The sequence below is a fragment of the Ambystoma mexicanum genome, chromosome 5p, assembly GCF_040938575.1.
Source record: "Ambystoma mexicanum isolate Mex_15411 chromosome 5p, UKY_AmexF1_1, whole genome shotgun sequence".
NCBI lineage: Eukaryota > Metazoa > Chordata > Amphibia > Caudata > Ambystomatidae > Ambystoma > Ambystoma mexicanum.
In genome coordinates this window covers 1,028,980,510-1,028,989,525 of record NC_090930.1, presented here as the reverse complement: position 1 = coordinate 1,028,989,525, position 9,016 = coordinate 1,028,980,510, and the positions used below count along the sequence as shown (strand labels likewise).

The 9,016-nt window shown below is 45.1% G+C and overlaps 1 long non-coding RNA gene across 1 annotated transcript; it reads right to left on the bottom strand.

Moving 5' to 3' along the window:
- Window positions 1-1,612: 1,612 nt before the first annotated feature.
- LOC138481383 (uncharacterized) lies at window positions 1,613-3,084 on the bottom strand. The gene is made up of 2 exons (XR_011274235.1): window positions 2,938-3,084; window positions 1,613-1,806 (listed from the first exon to the last, which is right to left on the bottom strand). It is a non-coding gene; the product is annotated as an uncharacterized lncRNA (long non-coding RNA).
- Between the last annotated feature and the right edge of the window lie 5,932 nt (window positions 3,085-9,016).

Here is a 9,016-nt window from a genome sequence, read left to right as displayed (position 1 = left end):
AGCCCCATGTGTCCTCACTGCCTTCCCATTCCTCCTCTGAGGATTCCCAGGGAGTCACTTCACTGCAGCATTCCTTGAAGTGTGACACTTTTCTTGTGATTGTCTGACCTTCCAAGTCCACAGCCGTGACCATGGTGCCTTTCACTTTTGTGACTGTGAGGGGGCTGGTTGTGGAATAGGAGTCTCCCTTCTGAGGAACTCATGGTGGCAACAGTAAAGACAGATACAAGTGATCACAGTTCAAGGGTGTTTATTAAACTCTATAAATGGGTGAGAAAAACACCTAACCTAAACCTAAATCTAAGATTGGAGCAAGCTACAACCATCAAATAATAAAGGATACAGTCGTGCCGTATCATCATGCACACGGCTTCTGACAATAAGGAGGCCCACACGGATAGGTTCGGCCTCAACTCAAACTTTATTGTAACTGCCCAAATCTTTCCCATTCCCTGTCACTTTCCATCCCTTGGGTCCCGCCCCCACCCTAACCCGACTTCCACATAACAATGTGGATGGAACTAAATGTCTGAACATGACATGGTGGGCCGTAGCTTCAACACATGCAGTCCATGCAAGACTGCCTGTAGGGGTGTAGCCGCAGGATGTCCAGTTTTCTCGGCCTTGCCACAGCTGCCATGATCTCAGTAGGTCAAAGAGCGCAGGAGAACACAGAGGCAAACTCAGTCTATGCATAAACACTAAATCAGTGCTCATCCTGCAGTTTATTCGGGCCCAGAGGTCAGAGCACTCCACCTCTGTAACCCCCAGAGAGGGCTCCCAACCCAGCATCCCAAGGCACCACTCACAGCACCACCTCACTGCCAAGGAGCAGGACTCCATGCCCAAGAGGTGCCAAAAGTAACTGTCCCACACTTCAAGGGTGTTCTGGGGATGGTTTTTGCAGTGTTTATTGGGGAGGGTTTTTAGGGAGCATTTTGGATAGGGTGTTTTGAGAGGGTTTTGGGGGCGTGTGTGTAGGGATGGTTCTTGGTGAGGCGAATGGTGTTTTGGGGAAGGCCAGTTAACATTTCCACATTAAATAGTTTTCATTTAAAGCAAGGCTAGGACATTCCTTATTGTGTGCACCTGTTTAATAAATGATAGGACTATATACAGATGTGCATAGCAAGTGCATATCAATTGTGATCAAAATAAATTGCCAATCAGTTCTTGCCAAAACAGGCGTCCATCCCTATCCTCTTCCTGCTCCTTGCATGGGAGCACAGTACCCGCAGGTAATGAGTCGTCCTCTTCTGGGGGTGGCATGTCCTCATTAAGGGGCAGGGGAACATTACGCCTGATGCACATGTTGTGCAGCATAGGACAATCACAGAAAGAAATCCTGAGGATATAATTCAAAGGTTTGGTATCAAGGATTTTTATTGAACCTGATACAATTTAAATATATGAATCAAATCATGATTTTAATCTGCACTTACGGCAACAATTTACATCGCAGGAAAAAACTTTAAGAACACATCTAAGTAATAAAATTCACACTAGTCAATCGTTCAAGCATTCATCCACATGCATCCATCATACAATAGTCCACTCATACCAAACATCAATTGGTGTACAATATAAAATCTATAAAAAAAACCATGTCATATAATTCATCAGAAAGGATTATTTATAGAAATAATGTTGGGTCAATATGTGGGGCCACAATAGGTACTGCAAGTGGCCGAAAAGTTGAGATGGGTCCCAGAAGTCTCTGGACCTCATCAGAAAGTTTCACTCAACCGGTTTCAACGTGTGTGCTTTAGTGTAGCGACGTCTTCATCAGGAGTATAAGTTTACATTCTACAAAAAGGAGGAAAAGAAAAAGAAAAAGAAGAAAAAGGGAAACGCAGGCTCATGAATTCCCTTTGTTTTGATGGCAACATGAAACGATATAGGTTAAAACCAAATCAAAAAACATATATAACATCATTACATTTTTTTTAGTGATAGATCAAAACAACAACCTGCTCTCACCCCGAGTGAGACTCTTTGGGGTGGACCTTAGGTATCAGACAGGGAAAGTGCTACCATAAAGAATTGATGTCCTCAAGTCAAGTGGAACCAGGTTATAAACAGAACCGACACCCGCAATTTGGGGTTTGTATGCATGGGGAATTTGCTGACACTGACTGGCTAGAATGATGCAAAAGTGTACAGAAACTGATGGCCACAAGAATCTGCAATTTACAACATTTGTAAATAAGAAACCCAGCTATAGAACCTGAGGGATGGCCCGGCTGATGTGAGAGGGTGCAAGGGACCTAACTGTGATCCCTTGTTTCGTACTAAAACTTACTGCATACATCCAGCCAAATGTTAAAAAGATGGTGACTGACCTTGACATTCAGCGGAGGAAGACTGTACATGGCTTCCTTTTGTTTTTGGCTGGGTCAGCTCGTATATTCTAATTAAGAGCGTCCCAGGGTTGGTTCGTGCTCATAAAATTGCTGAGCTCCCAACAGGCCACGCCCCTGTAAATTAGTATATTTTATGCACACATCCAGGTGCTAGCTATTTACCTAGGTCTAGAGTTTATAACAAAATAAATTTCTACACAAATTGATGACACAACACAGAGGGTGGCTGTACTGGCGCCTGTGGATGTCCAGGACTGGGTCAAAAAGATGTTCCACGACCCTAGGTGGAAAAGCAACAAGAACGCTAATCACGGAGCTGCACAAGTTCAGATAGGCAAGGGTTAAAACATTAATTCGCACTGATTTTACCATATAGGGTCCCAATGATTATTTGCCCCCCTCTCTAAGTGGACTAACTGAGTCCCCGGCTCCTAAAAACCTTGTTAGATTAACTCATAGGTTCAGAGTGAAAGGCTGGAGCCCTCAGTTGTTGTAATAGTATATATATAGTCCCTGGATGGTACGGGATCTAAGATTGAAAAGCAACTCTCCTGGTATAGGTAAAAGCCCTTACCTGAAACAGACAGATGTTGTTCCACTCGCGCCCGCCGAATGAGCGTCTGGGACCAAAACGAGCTCCGGCAGACGAGAAACTCGGCAACGCTTTGTTAATCCCACTGGGGGTTGAAATAGCGTCTGCTCGAGCATGTGATGTTGCATTCTATCACATGACCAGGAGTTTGTACGTGCTACCTAGGCAACACAGCATGATGTATAAAGAGGAAAAGAAAATGCCCCAAAGATTCGTGTTACTAAACTGGAGCAGTTGCACTCCGGTCTAGTATTTATTTTCTTCGCCGTGCAAAGTAGCAGTGCAGAAAAAATGTGTATGTGAAACCAACAGCAATCTGTCGTTCTCTTAGCCGTCGTGTAAGTGTGTTGGGGAACGCCTACACTGTAACCCAGCATCAGCTGTTGCAGAGGATATTCAAAGAGATAAGAAGGTCATGGTGCTTGACCTGCCCATATTGATCTAATTAGGGAATTGGGTAGCAGTGCCACATGAGGTTGAAGGGCGGGGAACTTATTTGGAACGTGGTTGTCTTTTAAATAAAGACACGGCTCTGTCAACAACCTGGACATGTTCATAGCTCTCAACTCACCCGCTTTTGGCGGGTGTCACCCGCCTTGAAAGCAGATGAATCACCCGCCAAGTCCCTCATTCGCCCATTCACTTCTATGGGCCTCTCACCCGCCAAAAAGAAAATCAGGTGTTTTCACCCGCCTTGGTGACAAAAAAGGTTGGGAGCTATGCATGTTAGCTAGCATAAGGTGAATAAGTCCTGATCAAAGTGCTGATTTCTAATGTGGCTCTGCATCGCTTTAAACTCCAAAGGGCTGTTAGTCCATATTGAATTACACAGAGACATTGGGATGGCAATGGAAAGCATATATGGTTGAAAAGTGAATTCTCCACAATGGGCTGCCGACAATACTGGCATAGGAATTAGTAGGCGGCCCACTACTTACATTGGTAACAGAGCCACCTAGATCTAGAGTGTGCCCTATAAAAAGGACACGGGTCCTAATTGGGAAAGAGGTCGCGGCCCCCAGAACTTGAAGCCCATCCTCCCTACATGCATGGCTGGATCAGAACAAGTTTAAGGCAGCTGAAAAGTGAGGCCGTATACACCAAGTGGATATAATTAGTTACTTGACTGCCAGGGTTCCAAGGTATTTAAGCCATGTGTAAGCGTTTTTAGATTGAAAATCCACAATTGTTCTTTATAATTCAAATTTTTTACCAATTGGATCTGATTTTGAGCATATACTTTTTGTGTGCAAAACCATTCCAATTGTTCTGCACTGTGACCCATCTCAACACCATGGGTGCATTCAGGTTCCGTGTTTTAATTTTTGAGCGATGTTCATTGATGCGGGTACTCACCTCTCTGGTTGTTTTTCCAATGTACAAAAGCTGGCAGGGACACCGGATAGCATAAATGACATTCTTGCTCCTACAAGTTGTGAAAGTACGAAGATCCCACCTTTTATTCTGTGAGCTAAAGGAAATAGTTTTTTTAGAAAATGTACACGCGACGCATGAAATGCATGGGTAATGTCCCATAACTGGATTAAAACTGGTATCTCTGATGGCATGAGTTTTCTGTGGAGTTCTATTGGCGCGAGTCATCTTTTGTTTCAGATTTTTATTTTTTTTGAATGCATACAGGCGTTTTGGCATACTAGTCCCTGAAGCATGCGCCAATTTTTGAGTATGATGCCTCTGATGGCATCACTATGTTGGCAAAATGTTGAGACACATACTAGTTTCTCTTTTTTTTCCCGTATCATGCTTCGGTAGTAGTAGCAAGTCTCGATTGATACATCGAGCTCTCTTCCTGGAATGTTTTATATGTTTTTTGGGGTACCCACGTTCTAGCAGTCTTTTTTCCAAGATTGGCAAAATTGGCAATGTCTGTACAGTTACGACGTAGCCGTAAAAACATGCCGTAAGGCAAGTTACGAAGCAAGCTGGCAGGATGTTGACTTTGATATATTTTTTTTTTTGTAAAGATTTATTTATTATTTTCAGTTACAACAATGGGAACCCCTGGCCGTTCCCCAACTCCCCCTAACTCCCACCCCCCTCCTACCCCGGAAGGTTCTCGTTAGTTCTTCGTTTCTGTGCATGTCTATGTTCTCAATATGTCCGATATTCTTATATTATGGGGGCACCATTGCTCCATGTAATCTGATTGCAGATATTCGAGTATCTCTCCCCATTCCTTTGCAAAGGTCTCTTTCGTTCCTTGTATTGTGTGTGTTAACTTTTCCATGGTCAGTTGTGTCCATACTTTCTGGAGCCAAGTGAATATTTGAGGGGGTTCTTGTTTTTTCCAGTTTTGGGCAATTGTCGCCCAAGCAGGTATGAGTAGACCCATGAAGCCTCTCCATTGTGATTTCCTGAATTTCTTAGCTGCCTGATCTTTGATTCCGCATAACCATACTTTTTCGCCCAAGAATTCCGCCTCTGGAAATATTTTTATAATTTCCACCTTTAGTTCCGACCGAGAAGGCTTTGATGTCCCGGCAGTCCCACCAGATGTGTTTCCACGTGCCCACCTTCAAGCAGCCTCTCCAGCACGTGTTTGTTGTTTGTGGGTACATGGCGTGGAGCCTTTCCGGAGTGTAGTGCCATTGGGTTACGATTTTTAGCCACATTTCTCTTTTTTGGACTGATCGGGTCATTTTCGGTATGGTGTTCCATAGGTCTTCCCACTGGCGTTTGTGAATTTCCTCCCCCAATGTTTTCGTCCACTTGACCATGTATGCCCATTTGAGTTCCTCCCCTGTGGAGTTGATAAATGTGTAGAGCGAGGAGATTAATTTTCTAGATCCTGAGTTGGTGATTAGAAACTTCTCGAATGGCTTGAGATCCCTTGTGGCTGCTGTTTTGATGTCTGAGGTTGTGAGCCAGTGCCTTAGCTGTCCATATTTGTATTTGTCTGCTTCCGTTAGTTTTAATATTTCTCTGCATTCTGTGAAGGTCCTTATTTCTTCGTCTTGGAACATTTCGCCTATTTTTGTGTATCCTGCTGCCTCCCATTTCTCGTAGGCTCCCTGTTCCATTCCCGGTGGGAACTGTGGGTTCCGACAGATGGGTGTGAACGGCCCCTCCACTGTGGTCATGATGCCCTTCCGTGTCTGCTCATCCCAGGCCTCTAGGGTGGTTTTCATGATTTCGCTTATGCGGAGGTTGGGGTGCCTATGTTGTTTTGCTTTCCATAGGGTTTCCTCCAATGGGGATCTGGCTACCGCTCTGTCCTGAGACACCCATATTGTTTGTTGATTGTCTCCCAGCCATTCTCTCAGGACCCAAAGTTGCGCAGCCATGTAGTATTTGCGAAAATGTGGTAGGGCCATTCCCCCCTCCTTTGTTGGGGCAGTAAGGGTCGCTCTGGCTATCCTCGGGGGCTTTTTGTTCCATATATAGGACGAGATTGCTTTGGTCAGTGCTCTAAAGAACGATTTGGGGACCCTGATTGGGAGAGCCTGAAAGTGGTATAGCATTTTGGGGAGGATGATCATCTTTACTGCTTGAATTCTACCCCACCATGAGACCATTAGGGGGTTCCAGCGCTCCAGGTCTCTCTTTACCCGTTCCAGTAGGGGGGGGGTAGTTCTCGTTATATAATGTTTCTATCTTACGTGTTAAGGTGATCCCTAAATATTTAATTCCTTTATCGGCTATTTTCAGGTTTTGCGAGATTGCTATTCTTTCCAATTCCGGCCTCCCTCCGGCTAAAAGTAAGAGTTCTGATTTGTTCTTGTTAATTTTGAGGCCCGATATCGCCCCGAAGGTTTCAAGCTCTCTAAAGGCATGGGGAAGTGCTATTCCCGGGTTCGTAAGGGCTAACAGCATGTCATCTGCGTATGTTATTACTTTGTGTTGTGAGCCTCCCATTTCTATTCCCGTTATGGCGTCTGTCTCCCTTATTCTAGTTAGAAGTGGTTCCAGGAAAATGGCATATAGCAGAGGGGACAGTGGGCATCCCTGTTTGGTGCCTCGTGTTATTTCTATTTTGTCCGTGACCGCCCCGTTAATGGCTATCCTGATTGTCGGGGAGGTGTAGTTGGCTTTTACCATTTTTATATATTGGTCTCCAAAACCCATATGTTTTAGTGTTTTAAATAGTATTGTCCACTCCACCCGATCGAAAGCCTTTTCGGCGTCTAATGAGAGTAGGGCTGCTTGTGTTTGGGTGATCTCGGTCTTTTCGACCAGGTGTATTATTCTTCTCAGGTTGTCATGCGTTTGTCTCCCTGGGATAAATCCTGATTGGTCTGGGTTTATTAGAGCCGGGAGAAGTGGGGATAACCTGTTCGCCAGAATTTTAGTGTATATTTTTGCATCGATATTAATCAGTGCTATGGGACGGTATGAACTGGGGAGGGAAGGGTCTTTCCCTTTTTTATGGAACACCAGGACCTTTGCTTCATTCATTGATTGGGTCACATTGCCCTGTTCTCTAAAGGTGTTTAGAAGTCTCGTGAGGACGGGGATAAGTATATCTGCGTATTTTTTATAGAAGGGGGCGGTAAAGCCGTCTGGGCCTGGTGCCTTATCTATCGGGAGTGCCGCTATTGCCTTTTTGACTTCCTCCTCCGAGATCGGGTTCTCTAGTGCTACTCTGTCTTCCTCTGGGATTTTCTTTATAGGGAGGGTTTGCAAATAAGCGTCTTGGTCTGCTTCGTTCGGGTGTTCTGTGGTGTAGAGATTTTGGTAAAAATCCTGGAAGATTCTCCCTATGTTTGAGGTTTGTGTATGTAGTTCTCCCTGCTTGTCCTGCATACTCATTATGTTTATTGACTTTTGTTTTTCTCGCAGCTGTCTTGCTAGGAATCTGTCCGCCTTATTGGCTTTTATATATAGCCGTTGTTTAAGAAATTGGAGGGATCTTTCGGCTCCTTTTGTGCGAAGCATTTCCAATTGTCCCTGTGTGTGTTTTAGGGCCTTCTTTAAGGATCTAGTTGGGTGGGATATAATTTCTTCCTGTATGTCCGTTATTTTCTTTTCGAGTTCTTTTTCCCAGCGGTGTCTTTGGTTTTCTTTGGAGGCTTTTAGGGCTATAAAGTTGCCTCTGGTCACTGCTTTAAATGCCTCCCAGACCGTGCTTAGTGGGACCTCATCTGTGTCGTTTTGTGTAAAGTATTCCGTTATCTTTGTCCCTGATCGATTCTCCCAATACTGGGTCCTGGAGGATATCCTGTGGGAGCCTCCAGCGCCACAGCCCTCCTCCTTTTTCTGGGGTTGCTATTTCTAGCCAGAGTGGGGCGTGGTCAGACAGGGATATTGACCCCGTTTCTATATCTTGGATTTTCCCCATAAGGCCCACCGACACCCAAAAATAGTCTATCCTTGACATCGTGTTGTATACGTGTGAGAAGTATGTGTAGCCTCTCTGCTGGCCCTTTTGCTGTCTCCATACATCGCAGAGTGCGAGTTGATCCATTTTTTGTTTTGAGTCGTTTGGAGGGGGCGCCCTGTGTGGAGGGGCCCGCTGTGCTCCTGTCTATTTGTGGCTGCCATGCGAGGTTTAGGTCTCCTCCCAAGATCACCTCTCCCTTTGCGAAGCCCTCTAGCTTCTCCAGAGCCTCTCGAATTAATCCGTCTTGTCCCGTGTTTGGTGCATAGATTGTGGCCAGAGTTAGATGGGATCCGTCCAGGTGAACATTGACCATTGCTAGTCTCCCTTCTTTATCCGTGTGCCTGTCCGTTAGAATGACCTTTGCTCCTTCTTTGATTGCTATCAGGCTTTTTTGTCCGTGGCATTCGATTGTGCCCATATCCGATATCCCCTGAGGTGTATTTTCTGCTTGTCCTGTGCTTTGATGTGCGTTTCTTGAAGCAGGAGGATGTTCGCCTTTTCTCTCCTCAGCAGGGACTCCACTTTCTTTCTCTTTATCGGGGAGTTCAGGCCTCGTATGTTGTATGTTAGGATTCTAAGTTTTCCCATTTCGTACTCTCAGATTGGGAGATTCCCATTTCCTTAAGATGTGAGAACTTTGCATCTTCCGGTATCTTTCCCTCCCTCTCAGTCCCCCCAACTTCAAACTTTAGAACGTATAACTTCCCGAGGAGGGCCCGG